Below are 24,687 nucleotides of genomic sequence, written 5' to 3'. Positions count from 1 at the left end.
TTGCCCAGGCTGGTCTCAAACTCTTGAGCTCAGGCGGTCCTCCTGCCTCGACTTCCCAAAGGGCTGAGATTATAGGCGTGAGCCACTGGGCCTGGCTCGTTATTACTGTTGAATAATAGTCTGATCACTGAGTTCTTAAACAACTCCATGAGGTAGGCATTCATATTCTGTCTGTTTCACAGATGAGGCTCAGAAAAGCTAAGTGTTTGTCCTAAGATCACAGTTAGGAAGTGTCTGAGACCCAGGTCACTGTGAGGGAAGAGAGAGACCCTCTCATATTGTTTTATATTGTTTTATACTCAGTACCTGTTTTAAGGAAAAACAACAAGGAAGTAAAACCAAAGACAGGCAGTCCGGCGCCAGGCCCGAAACCAGGCCTGGGCCTGCCTGGCCTAAACCCAGTAGTTAAAAATCAACTCATAACTTAGAAACTGGTGTTATTCATAGATTCCAGACATTGTATAGAAAAACATTGTGAAACTCCCTGCTCTGTTCTGTTTCTCTCTGACCACCGGTGCATGCAGCCCCTGTCACGTACCGCCTGCTTGCTCAAATCAATCATGACCCTTTCATGTGAAATCTTTAGTATTGTGAGCCCTTAAAAGGGACAGAAATTGTGCATTCGGGGAGCTCGGATTTTAAGGCAGTAGCTTGCTGATGCTCCCAGCTGAATAAAGCCCTTCCTTCTACAATTCGGTGTCTGAGAGGTTTTGTCTGCGGCTCGTCCTGCTACATTTCTTGGTTCCCTGACCAGGAAACGAGGTAACTGATGGACAGCCGAGGCAGCCCCTTAGGCGGCTTAGGCCTCCCCTGTGGAGCATCCCTGCGGGGGACTCCGGCCAGCCTGAGTGACACGATCCAAAGAGCACTCCCGGGTGGGAAATTGCCCCGGTGGAACGCCTCACCAGAGCAGCGTGTAGCAGGCCCCTGCGGAGGATTAACACAGTGGCTGAACACCGGGAAGGAACTGGCACTTGGAGTCCGGACATCTGAAACTTGGTAAGACTAGTCTTTGGAACTTGCCCCACTCCATCTGGGTGGAAGTGTGGCCTGATCACCCACAACATGCCTGCATCGGCACTTCTGTTCTGGTTTTGACTTGACTTAGATTGTGTGATACTTTGGTTTTGGTTTTGACCTGGCTTGGATTTCTGGATACTCTGATTTTGGTTTTGATTTTGGTTTGGTGTAAACTGCAAAAGTGTGTGTGTGCCCTTTTTACGTGTTTTTTTGTTTGTGGCATGTGTGTGGTGTGGGTGTGGTGTTTTGTCTCGAAGAAGCATGGGTCAGGTACAAATAAGCCCACCCCACTAGGAACTATGTTAAAAAAAAAATTCAAGAAAGAATTTAAGGGAGATTACAGTGCTACTGTGACACCAGGAAAACTTAGAACTTTGTGTGAAATAGGCTGGCCAGCATTAGAGGTGGGTTGGCCATCAGAAGGAAGCCTGGACAGGTCCCTTGTTTCAAAGGTATGACACAAAGTAACCTGTAAGCCAAGGCACCCAGACCAGTTTCCGTACATAGACAGTTACAGCTGGTTTTATACCCCCTTGCCCCCTCAACGTAGTTAAGAGAACAGCAGCATAAGCGGCTGGCAGAGGCAAAGAAAGACCCGTAGAGAGAAAAAAAGGCCATCTATACCAACTCTAAGTTAATTTAGACTAAACAAGGTCTTATTAATAGCAAAGGATAATTGAAATCCCAAACTTACAAGGTTTTCAACAAAAGTGAAGTTTGCTTAAAGTTAACAGTGTAACATGTATTATCGTAACTTCTAATCTTGTGGCCTTAGACAGTCTAGTCCAAAGGCATAAAGAAAGTTTGCTTTAAAAAAAAAAAAAAAGGAATGGTTATCTTCCAAAAAAAAAAGGGTGGGGGGGAGAAAGAATTTATGTAAAAAGAGTGTTATATGGTAAATTCTTGTCCTGAAATAAATTAACTGTTGTTTAAAGAAAAAAAAAATGTTTGTAATAAGTCAGAAAGTTGAGACACGTTGAAGAATTGTCGGCAAAAGTCGTGAAAGAAAAAATGTTATAAAAAAATTTATGCAAAAAATGTTGTATAATTTAAAAGTAGTAAGGCCTCCTGAGTACTATTAAAAAAACAGTTTATGTGCAAGGTGTATAAGAAAAGTAAAACATACCTTTGGTAAAAAGATTATAAAGGGGCATAAGAATGTGGATTTTTACCTACATTAAAAGGTTAAAAACAATTATTGTTTTAAAAGTTTAAGCAAGTTTTAAAACATTAATTATAAAGAAAATTCTGTGTGTAAACATATTAGCTAAAGTTAAAAAGGTGTCATCCAGTTTTTCTGTGAACTGGACATTAAAGTAAAAAATGCAACAGGTTTTTCTTAAAGCATCAACCTGCTCTTTAAAAAAATTATAAAAGGTTAAAAAGAGTCTATAAAATCTTACCTTATGGTCAGACATGAAAAATTGGATAAATATGTCTACAAGGTTTTATTAAATTCAGTTTAAAATTAATAACACACTAATATAAAGGTAAAATTTAGCTTATCTGGTATAAAAATCATACAAGAAACATTATTAAATATAAAATGGTGTTTAGCTTTCTTTGGTCTAAAAACTAATACAAATTGGTGCTAAAGGAAACATTCATTTTACTAGAGGATCATAAAAATTAAAGACTTAAAACAAACTTTGGCAATTAAGACAGCACGCCAAGATGCAAGTGCCTGGCTGAAATGGATCAAATATTCCATCTGCACTTTAAACAAATGCAATTGTTATGCTTGTGCACATGGCAGGCCAGAGGCCCTGATTGTCCCCCTTCCGCTAAGGTGGTCCTCCAGTTGACCAGGCACGGGCTGCATGGTAGCTGTTTTCCAGGATTCTACAGCCTGGAGTAATAAGTCATGCCAAGCTCTCTCTGCTCTATCCCAAAGTCCCTGCGGGTCATCCCCGAGGGCCATCCAGCTTCCGTCTCCCAACACTAAGTTCACTTCATGTCTCTCATGGCAGGGAGGAGACTTAGCATTCCTTGGAGACCTGAAGGGATGCAGTGAGCTTAAGAATTTTCAAGAGCTTATCAATCAGTCAGCCCTTGTTCATCCCCGAGCGGATGTGTGATGGTATTGTGGTGGACCTTTACTGGGCACTCTGCCGAATAACTGGAGTGGCACTTGTGCTTTAGCCTATTTGGCTATCCCTTTCACCCTGGCATTTCATCAACCAGAGGAAGGAAAAAAATAATAATAAGACATCGTAAAGCGAGAGAAGCCCCTTATGGGTCTTTCAACTCTCACATCTATTTAGATGCAATTGGAGCCCCGCAAGGAACACCAGATCAATTTAAAGCTTGAAATCAAATAGTTACAGGATTTAAGTCAATATTTTGGTAGATGACAGTCAATAAAAATGTAGATTAGATAAACTGCATCTATTACACCCAACAGCAATGAGCTTTTCATGAGTTAAAAAAAGAAAAAACCCATGTCGGCCCCAGCCCTGGGGCTACCTGACCTGACAAAATCTTTAACACTCTATGTGTCAGAAAGAGAAAAAGTGGCAGTTGGAGTTTTAACCCAGACTGTAGAGCCCTGGCCAAGGCCAGTGGCCTATCTCTCAAAACAACTAGATGGGGTTTCCAAAGGCTGGCCGCCATGTCCAAGGGCCCTGGTAGCAACAGCCCTGTTAGCACAAGAAGCAGATAAGCTAACTCTTAGACAAAACCTAAACATAAAGTCCCCCTATACTGTGGTGATTTTAATAAATACCAAAGGACACCATTAGCTAATGAATGCTAGACTAGCTAGATACCAATCTTGCTCTGTGAACATCCCCGCGTAACCATTGAAGTTTGCAACACCTAAACCCCGCCACCTTGCTCCTGGTGTCAGAGAGCCCAGTTAAACATAACTGTGTAGAGGTATTGGACTCAGTTTATTCTAGTGGGCCTAACCACCGAGACCACCCTTAAACATCAGTAGACTGGGAGCTGTACATGGATGGGAGCAGCTTCACCAACCCCTGCAAAGTGACTCTGAAGAAGACGACAAGCCCTGCTCCAGTCACACCCGGAAGCTGACTGGTCCACGCACAGCTGAAGCATGAGGAAACTCATAGCGGGACTCATTTTCCTTAAAATTTGGACTTGTACAGTAAGGACTTCCACTGACCTTCCTCAGACTGAGAACTGTTTCCAGTATATACATCAAGTCACTGAGGTAGGACAGAAGATTGCTACATTCCTATTATTTTATGGTTATTATAAGTGTACCAGGACTCTAAAAGAAACTTGTTTGTATAATGCTATTCTATCCAAGGTAGGTAGCCCAGGAAATAACCAACTTGATGCGTGTTATGACCCATTTTAAGCCTCCCATGATCACAGTTTTTAAAATAAAATTAAGGACTGGTCCTTTTCTAGGTGACACAAGTAAGGTAATAGCTAGAACAGAAGAAAGAGGGGTCCCCAAAAATGTAACCTTAAAATTTGACGCTTGTGCCACTATTGATAGTAAGCAGCATGGATGAGGATGTGGTTCTCTAAATTGGAAAAAAAAGTTACACAGTGAAAAAAAATAAGTATATCTGTCAAGAATCATATTTATGTGAGATGTGTCAATACGGGTCTTGCGTTATTTGGGCTACTTGAAAAGAAGTTAAAAAAGATAGTGTTTGGCTCCAAAAAGGAAAAGTCAGCCTCTCCTGCATGAGTGGGAGCTGCGACCTTTTAGAATTGATAATCACAAACCCCTCAGACCCAAAGTGGAATAAAGAAAAATATGTAACATTAGGCATTGATGGAAAAGGACTAGATCCTAGTGTAGGCATCCTAATAAAAGGAGAGGTTCAAAAACGTTCTCCAGAACCAGTATTTCAGACTTTCTGTGATGAACTAAATGTGCCAGTACCTGAGATTCCAGGAAAAACTAAAAATTTGTTTTTGCAATTAGCCGAACATGTAGCCCAGTCTCTACAAGTCGCCTCATGTTATGTTTGTGGAGGAACTGTAACAGGAGATCAATGGCCATGGGAAGCCCGAGAATTAGTTCCTATAGACCCGGTTCCTGATGAATTCCCAGCCCAAAAGAACCACCCTGACAAATTTTGGGTTCTGAAAGTCTTATTATTGGATAGTGTTGCATAGCTAGAGAAGGAAAAGGATTTACTCATCCTGTAGGGCAGCTTAGTTGTCTTGGGCAAAAGCTGTATAATGGTACCACAAAAACAGTTACATGGTGGAGTTCCAATTACACAGAAAGAAATCCATTCAGTAAATTTCCAAAGTTGCAGACTGTTTGGGCCCACCCAGAATTGCACTGGGACTGGACAGCCCCCACTGGGTTATACTGGATATGTGGACACAGAGCTTATGCTAAGCTGCCTGATCAGTGGACAGGTAGCTGTGTAATTGGCACCATTAAGCCATCTTTCTTCTTAGTGCCCATAAAAACAGGTAAACTTCTGGGCTTCCCAGTCTGTGCTTCCTGTGAAAAATGAAGCATAGCCATAGGTGATTGGAAAGACGATGAATGGCCCCCTGAAAAAATCTTACAATACTATGGACCTGCCACTTGGGCACAAGATGTCTCATGGGGATATCGAACCCCCATCTACATGCTCAACCAAATCATATGGTTACAAGCTGTTTTAGAAATTATTACTAATAAAACTGGTCAAGCCTTGACTGTTCTTGCCTGGCAAGAGACTCTGATGAGAAATGCTATCTATCAAAATAGACTAGCTCTTGATTACTTGCTAGCAGCTGAAGGACGAGTTTGTGAAAAATTTGACCTTACTAATTATTGTCTACACATAGATGATCAGGGGCAAGTAGTTGAGGATATAGTTAAAGATATAACAAAACTGGCACATGCACCTGTGCAAGTGTGGCACGGACTCAATCTGGGAGCCATGTTTGGAAATTGGTTCCCAGGAATAGGTGGATTTAAAACTCTTATAATAAGAGTAATAATAGTAATAGGAACCTGCTTACTGCTCCCTTGTCTGATACCTGTATTTCTCCAAATGATAAAAAACTTCGTCGCTTAACCTTAGTTCACCAAAATGCTTCAGCACAAGCATACTATATAAATCACTATCAATCTATTGCACGAAAAGACATAAGTAGCAAAAATAAGAGTGAGAACTCCCACTGATAAAAAGTGAGAGTCTCAAAGGGGGGAAATGAGGGAAGAGAGAGACCCTCTCACATTGTTTTATATTGTTTTATACTCAGTACCTGTTTTAAGAAAAAAACAACAAGGAAGTAAAACCAAAGACAAGCAGCCCAGCGCCAGGCCCAAAACCAGGCCTGGGCCTGCGTGGCCTAAACCCAGTAGTTAAAAATCAACTCATAACTTAGAAACTGATGTTATTCATAGATTCCAGACATTGTATAGAAGAACATTGTGAAACTCCCTGCCCTGTTCTGTTTCTCTCTGACCACTGGTGCATGCAGCCCCTGTCACATACCGCCTGCTTGCTCAAATCAATCATGACCCTTTCATGTGAAATCTTTTGTGTTGTGAGCCCTTAAAAGGGACAGAAATTGTGCATTCAGGGAGCTCGGATTTTAAGGCAGTAGCTTGCTGATGCTCCCAGCTGAATAAAGCCCTTCCTTCTACAATTCAGTGTCTGGGAGGTTTTGTCTGCGGCTCATCCTGCTACAACTGGACTTTAAATCTCAGGCACTTTCATGACATCCTCCTTTGTTCTTCTTGCTCCTACCCACCTCCTCTGCCTGCCCAGGATAGGTACTTGCCTTTCTGGCCCTGGATAGACACCCTCATGCTATCTCCCTCCTGCCATAACAGGTGTGCTCCACTCCCACCAGCCTGCCCCAGCTGGAGACCCAAGTTCCCTTCTCATTGCTCAGGGTTTAGGTGTGTCATCTGCCCCACCCCACTCCCCCATACATCATGCCCTGTGACTTGATGCTTCATCTTGCATGATTCATGGCTGGCGCCATGGGCACTGGAAAGGTCTGGTTTCCAAGACCCCTTCCTACCCTCCATCCAGTAGCTGTCAAAGGGAAACTTGGTGAGGTCAGCTATCTCACTCAGAAGGGAGACAGGGAAAAAGGCAGAAAGGAAGGGAGCTGTTAGGATACCCAACAGAATCCCATCTGGCCTTGGTGCCCCTAAAGTCTGTAAAACTTGGTACTTGTATTCCCAGATGCTATTTATCCAAGGTGGCTAGTAAATTGCCCTAGTGATCCAATGGGTTCCCCCCACCCCACCTTGGCCACAGTCTCTGCATTGCACAGCCAGCTCCCCAAGACATGTGGCCTGAAAGGTGCTATCTGCTATAAGGGCTGAATCATGCAGCTTCACTTTATGGGGAAGAAACAGGAAGGAGACTGAATGCAGATAAAGAGAGCTTTGGGTTTGGAGTCAAATGCCTGACTCCAGTCCTGGCTACAGCACTTGCCTCAGGCAAGTGCCTTCCCCTGAGATTCCTTACCTATACAATGGAAGGGTTTAAGATTCCTTCTAGCTCTGAGAATCTATGGACAGAATGTGTCTGGAGAGGGGATGGACTTTGTGTCTCCATCCCTCGAGGCAGGAGAAATTCTTTCCTGGTGTGAATAATTCTCCCCTTCCCCACCAGAGCATGGGCAGGCTCCTACGCCTGCCACCTCTTCCTAGTCGTAGCTCTACTGGCCTTGCTTATGTCCTGATCCTGTCAACCCCTCTCACATGCCCTCCCCCAGGTACCTAGCACTGCACATCCTGGTTATCTCTTTTTCTGGACCTCCTGTCATATCTGCTAACCCTTGGTAGGAATGGTAGAGCTCTGGAGTTAAACAATCACATGGAGGCAGCAGAATATACTGTGTATGAGCACTAGACTTAAAGTCAGAAAGATGGAGGTTTATGTCCAAACTCTGCCACTTACCAGCCCTATGACCCTGAGCAAGTGTGATCCCCAAGAGCTGTTTTTCTTTACTGTATAATAGGAATAATGATTGTTCCTATCTCAGGTCTATATATGAAGATTAAACAAGATAATGAATGTGCCCAATATATACTAAGTTCACAATAAACAGTAGCTAATATTACCATTTAGGATTCTGTAGAGCTCATTTGCATAGGTGTGCAAGAATTACCTTCCTATCTCCTTCGTATTACTTTCCTCTCCTTCCCCTTATGCAGAGAACATCACCACCCTGAAGCCAGAGACTAACACTGCAGGACTCAGCAGGTGGGTGAGAGAAGGGCTGGATCCATGAAGGAGGAAGGTGGGCTCCTGGGGAAGGATCTGTGGGGATTGGTGTGAGTGGGGGCCATGGGTATGGAGGCTAGAGCTGAAAAGACGGGCTAAAGTGGAGGCAGGAAATGGTTGGCCACTAAGGAGATGAAGCCTGGAAGTGGGAGAGCTTCTACAAGGGCGAGGAGGCCCCAGGGCACTTTTGTGGAGGGTCACCAAAGCCAGCCAGAGCAGCTGGATGGTCCTCATGTCTCTTAGTTGCTTCCTTCAGCTTAAGCACAGCAGCCACAGCCCTTTCTGGCTCCATTGCTGTGGTGTCCCTCATCTTGCTCCTGGTGGGTCTCTTGTCCATGACCCTGAAGAAATGGAGGCACGAGAGTGAGTTGAACAAGCTGGCCCTGGAACTGGGAATGAAGAGAGGAGAAACTGGGGGCAGAGATTGGGGTGTTTTTCCTATGGAGCAGCCTTGTCGGGGAGGGGAGCGGGTAGTGGGAGGGTAATATGAAGGAGATATGAAGATAAGACCTCTTCTCTAGACTTGCTGGGGACTCTGTACACAGCAATAAGAATTACTCATCACACAAGTTCTTCATGCTGAAAGTTATATATAGTATAAGCCATCTGCATATATGCTTATGGCCTATATGCCTCAGCTAAAAGAAATATTGATGCCAAATAATCTCTTCTAAATAATAAACAAAATTATAAATTATAAAGCGTACTCATTTCCCCTGTGTCTTCGTGGGAATTTAACTTAGTCTCAGAGGCCCAATGGGCTGAGTGTGGTGGATTTTGCATTTCAAAGTTAAGCCCTAAATCCAGCAAACAACCTAGTAAAGATGGTTATTAACCCAACTCAGACTGACTCTGAGTTTATCCATTTTTCTAGGACTATTTAAGAAACAACTGAGGCATCAGACCAACTTTCCCCACAAGTCCTCGGTAAGGAACTAGTCCAGTCGCAAGTGGGGGGGGGGGATCCTGGCCTTCTGGCTGCTTCCTTACCTAGACCCCACACAGAGGGTGGTGGGATGAGGCGGGGGGCAGATCTGGAGGAAATGCCTGTGAAAACTGAGATCTAGGGCTTGTGCAGCAAGAACTCAGCATTCTACTTGCTGTCCTGTAGGAACAGCCCAATGCCTGGTTTTGTCTTTGGAAGTCCCTGGTGCCCAGCCATCTGCCTCTAACCAGGGTTCTGTCTCTAAAGGATCTTTCCTGCCATGCTGATGGCATATATTCCAACGTGATCAACCTGGCCCCCCAGAAGGAGGACAAGTTTGCTGTCTACGCCAACATGCTCCTTTTCATCACCCCAGGAGGACATTACCAGACCAAGTGGAATACGTCTCCATTGTATTCCACTGATGGGAAGCTAATGAGATGCTCAGAGTGGGGGTCAGACCTGGCCCCAGCTGAATCTTGGCATACCCTTTGCTTTAGATTTATGTGTGTGTTTAAAAAAAAAATACATAGGCCAGGCGCAGTGGCTCACACCTGTATCCCAGCACTTTGGGAGGCTGAGGCAGGTAGATCACCAGGTCAAGAAATCAAGACCATCCAGGCCAACATGGTGAAACCCCGTCTCTACTAAAGATACAAAAATTAGCCAGGTGTGGTGGTGCATGCCTGTAATCCCAGCTACTTGGAAGGCTGAGGCAGGAGAATCACTTGAACCCAGGGGGCGGAAGTTGCAGTGAGCCAAGATCACACCGCTGCACTCCAGCCTGGCGACAGAGTGAGACTCCATCTCTAAAAAAAGTAAATAAATAAAAATAAAACATAAAACATATTCTGATGGAGGTGGATGGCTAGACATTTCTTCTGATTTATTAGAATCAAAGTACAGTTCTAATAGAAAGGGGTGACATACAAGAAACACAGGACATGCTCGTCCATGCTGCCCCAGAGGCAGGCTCCTGAGACAGACTGGCCAACAAGGAAGCCCTCTGAGCTCCTGCCCCTCCTGAGGCAAAAGGGCCGAGGAGGGGGATTCAGACCATTTCAGGCCCAGCTGCTTTTGTCTCTCCAGTCTTACCCTGTCAGGAGTTAACACCCCATGGGTGTCAACTTAGGAGTCATGCTTGTATCTGTGATCATGTGCATGGCTGACTGCCTCGTGTGTCTGCACAATACAACTGCTGGACAATATGCCAGATGTGGGGGAGGAGGCATGGGGGGCTGCAGGTGCCTGGGAAGTGCTTCTTACTGAGGAACTTGGAGAGCTCCCAGGAAGCATGGGGGCCACCTGAGAAAGGGGGCGGGGGAGGAGTGCCAAGCGGGAAGTGGGCTATGTGTCACCACTGGCCAGGAACAGCTCCCGTGGGAACTGTGGTAGATGACTGGAACTTTACAATTGATTTACTCCTTCTTTTCGTCATTCACAAGTACTCATTAAGCACTTCCGTGATCTAGGTCCTGGGAATACAGCAGTGATCCCAACAGACAAAGCCTTGTCCTCACAGAGCTTACCTTCTAGAACGAACAAAGAAACACATAAACACACAACATGTCAGATGGTGGGATGTGCTACGGGGAAATAAAGCAAGCATTCCCTACCCTACACTTCCTTATAAGAGGTAAGAGTGGGTTGCTAGTTTGTATCAGGTGTTCAGGGAAGGCCTTACTGATATTTGACCTAAAAAAAAGGTAAGAATGTGACACCTGATGATAAATAGGGAAAGAGTATTTCAGGCAGGAGGAATGGCAGTGCAAAGGCCCTGAGGTAGACGTGTACCTGACATGGTCAAAGAAAAGCGAGGAGATGAATGTGTCTGGAATGGAGTTGGGGGGTTGCAAGGGTCACAGCAACGATGTGGAGAGTCAGGGTTCTTCACTATTAGGAGGGGGCTTGGAAAATGGAAAGTTTCAAGCATGGCTTGTGTTTTAAAAAGATTTTTCTGGCTACTGTATTGAGCCAGACTGTAGGGGCAAGAGTGGAAGTAGAGAAGGTGGTAATGCAGAAATGCCCAGTGGTTAAACCCTCATAACAAAAGGACTTGCATGTTTCTCTGGAGGCAGCTAGAAGGCAGGACTCCAGGCAGAAGAGAGAAACCCATGTTGAGGTCAGTCTGTGGATGGCAGGGACCCCACAGACTGGACCAATGGTGGCAGTGGGAAAGGTTCCTGGGGAGGTTGGTCAAGTACTAACAAGGCCAGAAGCCTTCTACCTTGAGTCTTGCTCTGGCAACCCCACCTCTTCTTTCATCTTCTCCCATCTAGGGAGAAGTCTAATGGGCATGATAGTTAGAGGTGGTGAGAGGATAGGGACAGGAAAGTCCTGCCTGTGGGACAACAGGGATCAGGCACTCAACAAGTCTTAGGCCTCTCACCAGGACCAGCATGTTGGGAACCTGCCTCTCCATCCATATTCAGTCTCAGAATGGGCAGCTGCTTCTCCTGCACCCTCATCTTGGTCTGGTCTTGGTGATAGGGTGGGGAGAGTGGGACATTGCACAGAAGGGGCGCAGAAGGCAGTGGGAACCCAACCATCAGTTTTTCAGTTTTTCAGTGGCCTGTATCTGCTTTAGCCAGGACTGGGCTTGGCCCCAGGACTAGAGGGACCAAAAAGAAGAACCACTGTTTAGACTGCCATGACACACAGGGCCCGGGAAGATCGCTGGCTGGATGTGTTCAGCACCTTTGGTCCCTCCAGGGATTTCTGAAGATTCTCATTCAAATCAGTACCTGAGTTTGGGAATCAGTGACTGCAGGCAGTGTTTCCCAGCATATTCCATGGAGAATCCCTCCAGAGCCCTGGTCTTTAGAGGCGTATGCCTCTGGTTCTACCACTCTCTGCAGTCTCGTTGCTCTTATCTGCGAATCTCTTATCTATTAACTAGACATTCCCCTAATTTATAGGGGTGTCTACTTAAAATTATTGATATCTTTAAATTTTAAAAAAGGAGAACTCTCTTTCTTATAAAGGGTTACAACCTGGGCCAGGCGCAGTGGCTCACGCCTGTAATCCCAGCATTTTGGAAGGCCGAGGCGGACAGATCACTTGAGGCCAGGAGTTTGAGACCAGCCTGACCAACATGGTGAAACCCTGTCTCTACTAAAAATACAAAAATAAGCCGGGTGTGGTGGCACATGCCTGTAATCCCAGCTACTCGGGAGGCTGAGGCAGAAAAATCGCTTGAACCTGGGACGTCAAGGTTGCAGTGAGCCAAGATTGCACCACTGCACTCCAGCCTGGGCAACAAGAGAGAGACTCTGTCTCAAAAAAAAAAGGGTTACAACCTACAGGAAGGGAAGTGGAGCCTCTGGCTGAAACTGAAAGCAGACACTTCAGAGACAGAAGGGAGAGGCTGAGATTTATGCTTAGTGAGACTGGCTGTACATACATATTCAGTAGGTTATAGGACAATCTTATAAATATTTATGAGGGGTCCTAATGCATGTGTAGTGCATAAACATATATGTTACATATGACCCATATTTGTAGAGACAGTATTAAAATGCAGTAAATTTAGGCTCTGTATGTCAAAAGGTGAAACATAAGGCACAAAGCCACTTTGTGCTTAATCTCTGCAAACCAGCCAGAGCCAGTCAGTGGTTGGTGGTCAGTTATTAGGACAGGACGGAATTCTTTGTCAGGCCGCTCAGTTTTCATGGTGAACCTGTGATAAGGGAGTGTAGTCTGGCCATGGTGTCAGGTGATCTGCTGAAGTCCATGGAAGGATCTTCCAGTCTTTGTTTTTCAGATATTGGTTTCTGTTTATCTCTTAGAAAGTCTGGTAACAACACAAAGAGGGGGTACTGAGGCATATCTAACCTCCTATCTCATCAAAGCCAGGGAAACTTAAAGTTTTTCTGGGTGATCTGGGCCAAGAGGGGTCCATTCAGTCTGTCAGAGGCATCAGATTTTATTCTGGTTCCACAGGGGACTCTAGAATGTGATTCCCGGTCTCTCCACCCTAATCCTGTCATCATCCTAGGAGATTTTAGTGGCAATGTAGATAGTTCTTCCTAGCTCTGAGCTCAAAGTTTCCCAAAGTGTATTTTTCTAGTTATGAGAGACATTAATGGGTGTAGGGATAGAGATTAAATGAGACCTATGATCAAATAAGTTTGGAAAATGATGAATAAGCAAAGGGTAACGTAGAAGAAGAAATTTTCATTTAAAACCAAAGCTGATGATGTGGATTCCTAATAAGATAAGTGAGCAACAACCTGGAGGGGGCCCCAGGTGGGGAGAGCAATTTTTCTGCCAGACAGCTCATCACTGACAACCCACTGGCAGGACATCCTGTTCCCAAATACCTCACTCCACACATAGCCCCAACAGCACAACCTCATTCTGCACATACCCCCTCCAGTACAACCCTAGAAAACTTCCCTCCAGTCCCTGCCTCTTTGCAGACAGCCCCTTCTCTGCCGTGCTGCCCATTGCCTCCTTGCAACATATTCTCCCTGTAATGAGCTTGCTTTCTTTAACTTACTACTGTCTTGGTAAATTCTTTTACCATCTGTGACGTCAGCCCCAGCCAGTTGCACCTGCATCAGATGACAGCTACTTCTGTCTTCTAAGGAGGGTGGAATGGTTCACATAGATAAGAAAATATGTACTCCATGGCTCCATTCCACTTACGGGGACTGAAGAGGGGAGGAGAAGGTAGAAAGGAAACTAACATTTCTGTGCTTCTGCGTCTTTTCTATGTTGATGACCTGCAAGTGTAGGGCAGACAGCCCATGTGACCTGATTGCCTAAGACTTTCCTGCTGTACACCTGTTGGCCAGCAAAGTTATTACTAGGCCCACTTTCAATCTCAAAAGTGTCATAGTTTGGACGATGTATTATGTGGTTACCTGTTAATGAGGCTTTGAAAATGTAAAAGTAGGTTCAAGACCAAATAAGGAGAGGAAAGCAAAGTTGTTTTGTACAATAAAGTGAGGAGAGTTGAGTTGGGGTAGGGTGGAGGGGGCGAGGGAGATAAGAGGAAAGTTTTGAGGGGGAAAAGGGGCTAAAATTATGGAGACATAAAAGGCTTTCACTACCACAAACCTCAGTAAAGCCACTGAACACAGACATGCCTTATAGGGAAGGGAAATTCATGAAGAAGGGACTGAAATCCACAACTCAATCAGCACAGAGCAGAAATAATGGGGAAGTGGTAAGAGGTGCACTATGAATGAGCTGGAGAATTTAAAAGGAGGCTGAACTCAGAGTCGAAGTGACCTTGAGAAGATAAACCCTCTGGAAATTCTCAGAATCTCAGGATGGGCCCCAGAGTATCTAAAGACGCTACAGTTCAATGGATTGAGCCAATTGTATATAAATCTTAATGGATAGGTTGACCTCAGCATAAAACTTGGTGGAAATTTTAAACAGGTTTCTTTATTTCAGCACTTCTCAGAGCGCTCATTGTATAAGGTACTTTGTGAATATCCAGATAGCATTCTTCAAACTCTCTTTTATTTCCCCAGGGGGCATCCCATAGGACAAGAAGCATTCTTTGTGACGCTCTGTGGGAAGAGCTGGTTTAAAGGGGTGCCTGTCTGGGCAACACTGTCCCACAGGGGCCCCCATGACCAAACTAACTCTGCTTCTACCCAGAAAGGGTGCAGAGTAGCCACTAGACTTTTATGTGGCAAATGGGATGGTTATGCCCAGCCTGAAGCCAGGATGCCCTTTCTGGTTGCCTTGATTTGTGTTTAACAGCTCCAAATGCTTAATGAAGCAGTAAGAGATTTTTCTCTTGGGCAGTACTTCCCAACTAGGGGTGAGTTTGCCACCCTTACCCCCATCCCAGTGAATATTTTCAATTCCTAAAGACGTGTTTTGATTGTCACACCTGGGTGGGGAACATGCTACTGGCATCTAATGCATAGAGGGCAGTAATGCTGCTAAACATCTTTCAACGCACAGGACAGAGCCCCACAAAAGAGAATTATCTAGCCCCCAATGTCCATAACACTGCTGTCGAGAAAACCTACCGCAGGATCTTACTGGGCTTCATAGGTAAGCTTGCCTTTGTTCTGGCTTCTGTAGATATATAAAATAAAGACACTGCCCAGGCCCTCAACGTCCCGAGCCAGGGCTCAAGGCAATTCCAATAACAGTAGAATGAACACTAAATATTGATTTCAAAATCTCAGCAACTAGAAGAATGACCAACCATCCTGGTTGGCCTGGGACTGTCCTAGTTTTAGCATTGAAAGTTTCAGGTTCCAGGAAAGCCCTCAGGCCTGGGCTGCTGGTCACCCTAGCAGCTGAGGGACTCTTCAATACAGAATTAGTCTTTGTGCACTGGAGATGAATATACTTTAATTTGTAACGTGAAAACATCTATAAACATCTACTGAAGCCTGTTCTGTCTGCACCGACATTTTCATTGAGTACGTATTCTGCCTACCAGATACAGCTGCTCTACAACTTTCGAGGGCTGGTATAAAACTAGCTTTTACCTATTTTTAAAAATTACATGAATAGTAAAAACTTGGATTAACCCAGTATTCGGGTATTTTCAATTTCCTTGGGAGCTTAGAGGATGGACAAATAAAAAGATTCTTTATTTCAACATCAAATATATGCTATTGTTTACATATGAAGATAACCACATATATGTATAAATTCACCGTTACTTTTTAGCAATACTATAAAATCCAACAGAAAAAAATAGCATTTACTATTAAAAAAAAAAAAGAATTAGTCTTTGTGGGTTTGGGGCAAGCAACTGCCCTTCTCAGTTAGGATGGGGGAATTCTGGACATTTCCAGCTAAAGCCCAGGGGTCAAGGGAATGATAAACTCCTCGGTCTTGAGCATTAAGAGAAATTCTACCAGCTCACCCTCAGTAGAAGGGTCCATAGTCCTGCCCCTCACCCGCCTGGCAGGGAGAGCTGCCTTTCTCTCCTGCCATCCCCCTATATCCACGGCTTCTCTCAGAGGAGCTGCTGAGTGCATTTTGCAGAATGAGTGACTGGGCACTGCTTTTCCAGAAGATTCTCAGGAAATTCTGTTTGGTAGACAGAAGCACTGCTAGACGTTTGGCTATGTGACCGTTGTTATCTCTCCTGGGAAAGCATAATTCTGGAAGGCTCTGAACATCCCCAAAGAAAAAAAAATGCATCTATGTTTTAACAAAGGCAGAGTCTTGGAACATGAAATGCTTTGCACAGTCCTGAGAGTAATCTCCCATGTGTCTGGAAATGAGGCTTGCTTGCTCTCTTAATGTTTCTACTGTACTGGGGAATAGGAGAAGCCAGCTTCTCGTGTCCAGTGAGGAGGAATATTTTATCACTGAAATTTAGAATTGCTGGCGCCTGGTGACCATAAAAAGCAGACTGCCTTTAGTTGGTTTTATCATTTTTAAATCCTCCACAGACAATGCGCCCCTTGAATGCCAGATTCCAGGATGGACTGCTCCCATTACCCTCCCCACCACTGGTCACCCCTGTCCTATCAGCCATCAGTCTTGGCCCTTCACTTACTGTGTACAACACTTGGCAAGGTAACGAATTTCTATAAGTCCAGGCTTTCTCACCTGTAAAATTGAAATAATAATGATATTGATACGTATTGGCTGATTTTATTAGGGTTCTCTAGAGGGGCAGAACTAATAAGATATACGTATATATAAAGGGGAATTTATTAAGGAGTATTGACTCACACGATCACAAGGTGAAGTCTCACAATAGGCCATTTGTAAGATGAGGAACAAGGAAGCCAGCCGGAGTCCCAAAACCTCATAAGTAGGGAAGCCAACAGTGCAGCCTTCAGTCTGTGGTTGAAGGTCTGAGAGCCCCTGGCACCCTACTGGTATAAGTCCAAGAGTCCAAAAGCTGAAGAACTTGGAGTCTAATGTTCAAGGGCACGAAGCATCCAGCACGAGAGAAAGATGAAGGCCAGAAGACTCAGGCCAGTCTAGCCCTTCACGGTTCCTCTGCCAGCTTTTATTCTAGCCATGCTGGCAGCAGATTAGATGGGTCCACCTGGATTGTGGGTGGGTCTGCCTCTCCCAGTCCACTAACTCAAATGTTAATCTCCTTTGGCAACATCCTCATAGACATACCCAGGAACAATACTTTGCGTCCTTCAATCCAATCAAATTGACACTCAATATTAACCATCATACTGATGATATTATATGATAATATTCTGTAAACTATAAGATGCTGTTGAAAATGAAAAAAAAAAAAAAGGCACTGAGCAGTGACTCACATTTGTCATCCCAGCGCTTTGGGAGGGCAAGGTGAGAGGATCACTTAAGGCCAGGAGTTCAAGACCAGTCTGGGCAATATGGCAAGACCACATCTCTACAAAAAATAATAAAAAGTCGCCAGGCTTGGTGGTGCATGCCTGTGGTCCTAGCTACTAGGGAAGCTGAGGCAGGAGGATCCCTTGAGCCCAGGAGGCTGAGACTGCAGTGAGCTATGATCGTGCCACTGCACTCCAGCCTCGGTAACAAAGTGAAACGCCCCCTGTCCACCAACTCAAAAAAAAAAAAAAAAAAGAGAAAAAGAAAGTGTAAAAAATTAACAACTGATTATAACTGCTTATGTTATAAAGGATTATTTCCCATTGTTCAATCGAATGGACTAAATCAGTAGGCGTATTTTGCCATCATTAGATGGAAGAAGCCATATGAGTTAAAACCCTTATTTTTAGAACCTGTCTCAGGTACCATTTAGCAACAGATCCTCATAAACAGGAATGCAACAAATAAGTCTTTCATGCCGCCACTAATTTTTCGTTTCCTTAAGGAGCTGATGATCTAGGTAGGAATTTAAAACTGGCACAAAACAGTGGAAGAAAATCTAGCCCAGAAGGAAGAAAGGACACATTCAATGTACAAAGGTCCAAACGTACAAAACTGATGAACATAGAAACATGGCCCTTATTCCAAGAGGATTCTTGTTTTTATAAGAGAATGGGCCGGGCACAGTGGTTCACGCCTATAATCCCAGCACTTTGGGAGGCCAAGGTGGGTGGATTACAACGTCAGGAGATCGAGACCATCCTGGCTAACACGGTGAAACCCTGTCTCTACTAAAAATACAAAAAAATTAGCCAGGCATAGTGGTAAGAGCCTGTAATCCCAGCTACTTAGGAGGCTGAGGCAGGAGAATAGCTTGAACCTGGCAGGCGGAGGTTGCAGTGAGCCGAGTTCGTGCCACTGCACTCCAGCCTGGGCAACACAGCAAGACTCCATCTCAAAAAGAAAAAAAAAGAGGATGTATTTTAGGCTTTGTAAAAATACCATATTCCCGTAATGTACTCTGAAAATATGTTTCTGGGCATAGATATTAAAAACTCAATTTACTGAATTCCAGCATGTCCCCTGAAACACCACAACTGGAGGTGGTCTTTACCGCCCAAAGAAAGCAGGGTGACAGCCAGAAGCCCTAACATTTATGACTGCTCCTCATGGCTCAGCATCTGTATACACCCACCACATTCCTCCTGTGTCTTTTGTTTTGTTTTGTTTTGAGACAGGGTCTCGCTCTGTCACCTAGGCTGGAGTGCAGTGGTGTGATCACAGCTCACGGCAACCTTAACCTTCTGGACTCAAGCAATCCCCCTCACCCTGCCTCAACCCCCCAAGTAGCTGGGACTATAAGCGTGCGCTACCTTGGGCAGCTAAGTTTTGTATTTTTGGTAGAGACAGGGTTTCGCCATATTCCCCAGGCTGGTCACAAACTCCTGGATTCAAGCAATCCACCTACCTTGGCCTCCCAAAGTGCTGAGATTACAGGCATAAGCCACCATGCCTGGCTCCTCCTGTGTCTTTACCAGGCCTTTGGGATCTCCTTGGCAGGCTCTACCTGTCTCTGATGTGGGAGCACCTCAGGGCTCTGTCCTGGCCCTTTGCCCTCTCACTCTACTCCCAAGGCTTCAGGTGCCATCTGCTTGCTGATGCCACTAAAATCTACATTGCCAGCAGCAGACAGGTGCATACATCTGTTTCCTGGACTCATCTTTTGGGCATATCATAGCAACAATCATGATGATGATGATAAACACTTGTATAGTCTTTAAGTGTGCCAGACACATTGTATTTCACATATATTAACTCATAACTCTCATGACTGCACTTGAGAAAGCTAGTATTATTATTATCATCATCTCTAAGAAGTGGAGTTACAGACAGCTTAGGTAACTTCTCCAAGATCACACAGCAATAAGGTGGAAGGGCCTGTTGGGCTTCGGAGTCTGAGTTTTTGTCACTATGCATACTGGGCCCCGTGTTCTCAAACTCAACACATCTGAAACGACAGTATCCCGCTGTTCCTCCATGACTCCCTGTCTCACGCAACCAACCCATTTGCCCAAGCTGGAAATCTGTGAGTCACCCTGGAATTCTCTCCTTCCCACCTCCATTCAAAGTAGTTCAATCACCAAATCCTATCATTTCTACCTCCTACATATTTAAAACATCTGTTTAATGGCCTCTTTATCTCCTCCAGTCTATTCTCCACATTGCAACCAGAGGGTTCCTCTAAAAAGAACTTAATCTTGCCTCCTTTTGACTGACCAGCTAGCCTTCAATGGGCTACCACTATGTGTCGGTTAAATCCAGACTCCTTAACACAGCATACAAGGGCCTCCGTAATCCGGCCCATTCCCACCTTTGCAGCCTCGTCACTCCTCACTGCCTCGTACCCGCTCCCCTCTATCTTGGCTGGCTCTCAGTTTTTCAAATGCACTGGGCACTTTCTCTCTCATGGGACTTTATGCTCTTTCCTCTGCCCAGAATCCTCCCTCCACTCCCTAGATCAGAGTTGGGACCTTCTCTGACCAAAGACTGTGATAGGACCCTCTGCTGTATGTTTCTTGTCTCCTTTTAACTTTCCATAATACAAAATTCATCACACCTCAGTGCAATTTTTTATCTAAAGTCTATGTTCCCAATAGCATGAGGATAGGGACAATGTCTATCTTCTTCAACTCTGTATCCCAGTGCTTAGCACAGAGCCACATATATAGTGGACTATCAAGAAATATCTGTAGAATGAATGAATGGATGAATAAATGAATGAATGTCAGAGCCACTTGGACGGATGGCATACTGGCCATAGTAGCAAAGCAAATGTTTTATATGATTCTTTTTAATATTAGCCTTATGAGATAGAATTCACATACCACACAATTCACCAATTAAAAGTGCACAATTCAGTGGTTTTTAGTATATTCACAGAGTTAGGCAACCACCCATTGTTGTGCGCCACCATCAATTTCAGGCCATTTTCATCACCCCCAAAGGAAACCCTGCACTCAGGAGTCATCCCCCATTTCCTTTATATTATTACAGGTTGGGTACCCCTACTCTGAAAATCTGAAATCTGAAATGCTCCAAAAGCTGGAACTTTTTGGGTGCTGACATGATGCCACAGGCACAAAACTTCTAATTCGACTTCATGTGACAGGTCTCATTCAAAATGTAGGCACAGAGCACACAGTTTATTCAACATTCCCAAAGGGAAAAAGACCCTCCCAGCCCCCTCATAGGTGATGTATTTTTTATGCACGTGCCCAGGTTCCCTTCACCCAGGCACACCCACAAAGGGTAATAACAGGGCCAGACGTGTTAATGGCCCGTTCCCACAATGCCCCACAGGGGGCCAAAACTGTGTGCATTACTCACTGTGTTTTTTTGCTCATTCTCTGCCTGTGGTGTAAATATATTGTTGAAAATGTCCAGAAGGCCTGCAAATATCTCTATGGGTAACAGTGATAAGAAAAAGAGGAAGCATTCATGTTTATCTATAGCACAGAACATCAAGCTGCTGGAGAAACTGGACAGCAGTGTAAGTGTGTAGCATCTTGCTGGAAAGTGTGGTGTTGGAATGGCCAGCATATATGACATGAAGAAACAAGGATAAACTGTTGGAGTCCTGTGCTGAATACGATGAACAGAAGTTAATGAAAAATAGAAAAACACCGCATAAAGCTAAAAATGAAGACCTCAATCATGTATGAAAAGAGTGGATCATTGGCAGTGGACATATGCCACTTAATGGTATGCTGACCATGAAGCAAGCAGAGATCTATGATGATGGACTGAAAATTGAAGAGAACTGTGAATATTCAACAGGCTGGCGGCAGAAATTTAAGTAAAGATACAGCATTAAATTTTTAAACAATTGTGGTGACAAAGCATCTGTTGGTTATAAAGCAGCAGATAAATTCATTGGTGAGTTTGCCAAGGTCATGGTTGATGAAATCTGATGCCAAAGTCTTTTTTTTTTTTTTTTGAGACAGAGTCTCACTCTGTTGCCCAGGCTGGAGAGCAGTGGCATGATCTCTGCTCACTGCCACCTCCACCTCCTGGGTTCAAGCGATTCTCCTGCCTCAGCCTCCCAGTAGCTGGGATTACAGGTGCCCACCACTACGCCCGGCTAACATTTTTGTATTTTTAGTAGAGACAGGGTTTCACCATGTTGGCTAGGCTGGTTTTGAACTCCTGACCTCAAGTGATCCACCCGCCTCGGCCTCCCAAGTGCTACGATTACAGGTATGAGCCACCGTGCACAGCCAGAACAAGTCTTTAATGCTGATGAGACATCACTGTCTTGGCATTATTGCCCCAGAAAGACACTGACTACAGCTGATGAGACAGCACTTATAGGAATTAAGGATGCCAAGGAGAGGATAACTATGCTTAGATGTGCTAATGCAATAGGCATGCATAAGTGTACTTGCTGCGAGAAGCAAAAACTTGTTGTTTTCTGTAAGTGAATTTCCTACCAGTCCATTATTATGCTAACAAAAAAACATGGATCACCAGGGAGTCTTTTTTTTTTTTTAATGAGACAGGGTTTTGCTCTGTCATCCAGGTTGGAGTGCTGTGGCATGGTCACAGCTCACTGCAGCCTCAAACTCCTGGGGTCAAGCCATCCTCCCGCCTCAGCTTCCCGAGTAGTTAGGACTACAGGCATGCACAGGCATGTGCCACCACCCTCGGCTAATTTTTCTATGTTTTTGTAAAGACAGGGTTTTGCCATGTTGCCCAGGCTGGTCTCAAACTCCTGGGCTCAAGCAATCCACCCTCCTCAATCTCCCAAAGTGCTGGGATTACAGGCATAAGCCACTGCACCCAGCCCAGGGACATCTTTTATGCTTGGTTTCATAAACCTTTTGTACCAGAGGCTCACACCCACTGCAGGGAAGTCGGACTGGATGACAACTGCAAGATTTTCTTGTTCCTTGACAACTGTTCTGCTCATCTTCCAGCTGAAATTCTCATCAAAAATGTTTATGCCATGTACTTCCCCCAAATCTGACTTCACTAATTCAGCCATGTGACCAGCATATCCTTAGACCAGGAAAGAATAAATATAAAAACACTTTCTCGAATAGCATCCTGGAAGCAGTGAACAGAAGTGTGGGTGTGGAAGGTTTTCAAAAGGAATTTAGCTGAAGGATGGCTTATATGGACTACATTTTTCTTATATCTCCTTATAAGAATTTTTGATTAGATCATTTCCAGCATCCTTTCTGCTCTAAAATCTCATGGTTTTGTGTATTACATGTCATCCCCAACTCTGCTTTAAATAGCAAAGTCAGAATTATTGAAGTCTGTCTTGTTCTCTGCATCCCCACCAGCTGGGATTGTGCCTGTACCTAGTATGTGCTCGATACATGTTTGTGGCATGGATAAATGAGTGAATTAAGGTGCTATGTTACATATGCATGGTGTATACATGCATTGTGTCCACTCCCTACTACATGCAAACACTTGCCGATGATGAGAAGAGGTTGTTGCCAGTGCTTGGAAGACAACGACACAAAAACACAGCTGTGCATGCCTGGAATGAACTCTGGCCTGCAACTGTGTTCAGTGATGATGGTGAGCCGGTGATGACTTGGAAGGATTCCTTATGTCAAGTGAAAAAAAAAGATGTCTAAGCTCTTTATATATGCAAAATATATACCTTCAGAGTCTGTAAGTAAGCAGGAAGAAGTGTATGTCAAAGAAGTTTTTAACATTCTTGGGACTACAGCTCTTCATTCATTGACCAATGGTGAAATAGCTGAAATGGTTCTGATTCAAGGTGACTGTGATAATAGTGACCATCAAGATGACATTAATACTGCAGAGTAAGTGCCTATAAATAACACGGTGAGGCTGGGTGCGGTGGCTCACATCTGTAATCTCAGAACTTTGGGAGGGGAAGGAGGGAGGATGACTTGAGGGTAGGAGGTCAAGACCAGCTTGGTTAACATAGTGAGACCTTGTCTCTACAAAAAATTAAAAAGTTAGCAGGGCATGGTGGTGAGTGCCTGTAGGCCTAGCCACACAAGGCAGGAAGATTGCTTGAGCCTGGGAACTCAAGGCTACAACATCGTAGGTGGAGACTGAAAGCCTGGGGATGCTTGTTGCTGCTGTTGTCTAACAGCTGGTACAGGTATTATAGGGATGCTATGTAGTTTCTTAGTTACCCTGAACACATTGTTTTCTCACTGTATTAAGGGCACATCACATTTTTTTCTGTTAAGTACTTACCTGTGAATAAGTGGAAGAAAATGATTGCTTACCAGTAGCAAGTAAATTCAGAGCCGTGAATGATGGTGATGCCAAATAGCCAGATTGTCCACATGGGTGCTGAGATAGTGACACCTTTGCTTTCTGAGGTTTCGCTGCACACAAACTTTGTTTCATGCACAAAATTATTCAAAATATTACATAAAATTACCTCCAGCCTATGTCTATAAGGTACATAAGAAACATAAGTGAATTTCATGTTCAGGCTTGGGTTCCATCCCCAAGATATCTCATTATGTATATGAAAATATTCCAAAATTCAACTCCCTTCCCCACCAAATCTGAAATATTTCTGGTCATAAGCATCTTGGGTAAGGGATAGTTAATCCACATTTAAAGTTACATAACAGGCTGGGTGCAGTGGCTCATGTCTGTAATCCCAGCATTTTGGGAGGCCGAGGCAGGAGGATCCCTTGAGCCCAGGACTTTGAGACCAGCTTAGGCAACATAGTGAGACCTCGTAGCTACAAAACATTTTTTTAAAAGTTTTTAAACATTAAAAATTAGCCAAGCTTGGTGGCTTGGGCCTATAGTCCCAGCTACTCAGGAGGCTGAGGCAGGAGGATGGCTTGAGCCCAGGAGGTTGAAGGTGCAGCAAGCCATGATCATGCCACTGCACTCCAGGATGGGCAACAGAGTGAGACCCTGTCTCCAAAAAAATAAAAAATAAAATAAAGTTATATAACAAAGCCTGATATTTGTAGGGTTTTCTAGTTAACAGAGTGCTTCATATGAGTTCATTGAATCTTAAACAACTCTGTAAGGTGGACATTTTAATGCACCTGTCATTAGGGTTAAACTTCGGTGTATGGAGTGAGACCTTTAATCAATAAAAAGTTTAATCTGAAAGGAAGGGGAAGGGTGGTAGAGGTGCCTTGGGGGCAAGAAACAACTGTCTATAGAGTGCGATCCTGAAGACACACATGAAGCCATGCTGTCATTCTGTCTAGACCTGCCGGACTGCACCCTAAGCCATGACATGTTGACTGTGCAAAAAGTCATTTAGCTGGGGGG

At 44.4% G+C, this 24,687-nt stretch overlaps 1 non-coding gene across 2 annotated transcripts; it reads left to right on the top strand.

The window, feature by feature from the left end:
• Positions 1-342: 342 nt before the first annotated feature.
• On the top strand, positions 343-10,804 carry LOC101154259 (regulator of hemoglobinization and erythroid cell expansion). 2 transcript variants are annotated; one of them, XR_010134916.1, is made up of 5 exons: positions 343-999; positions 3,956-4,195; positions 8,132-8,180; positions 9,076-9,128; positions 10,599-10,804. It is a non-coding gene; the product is annotated as a regulator of hemoglobinization and erythroid cell expansion (transcript). The 2 variants fall into 2 exon arrangements; XR_010134915.1 differs by lacking the exon at positions 10,599-10,804 and adding an exon at positions 9,394-9,922.
• The last annotated feature ends 13,883 nt before the right edge of the window (positions 10,805-24,687 follow it).

Source organism: Gorilla gorilla, chromosome 1 (genome assembly GCF_029281585.2).
Source record: "Gorilla gorilla gorilla isolate KB3781 chromosome 1, NHGRI_mGorGor1-v2.1_pri, whole genome shotgun sequence".
In the NCBI taxonomy this organism is placed as follows: Eukaryota; Metazoa; Chordata; class Mammalia; order Primates; family Hominidae; genus Gorilla; species Gorilla gorilla.
Note: the sequence above shows the minus strand (reverse complement) of the source record. Positions and strands in the feature narration are given on the sequence as shown.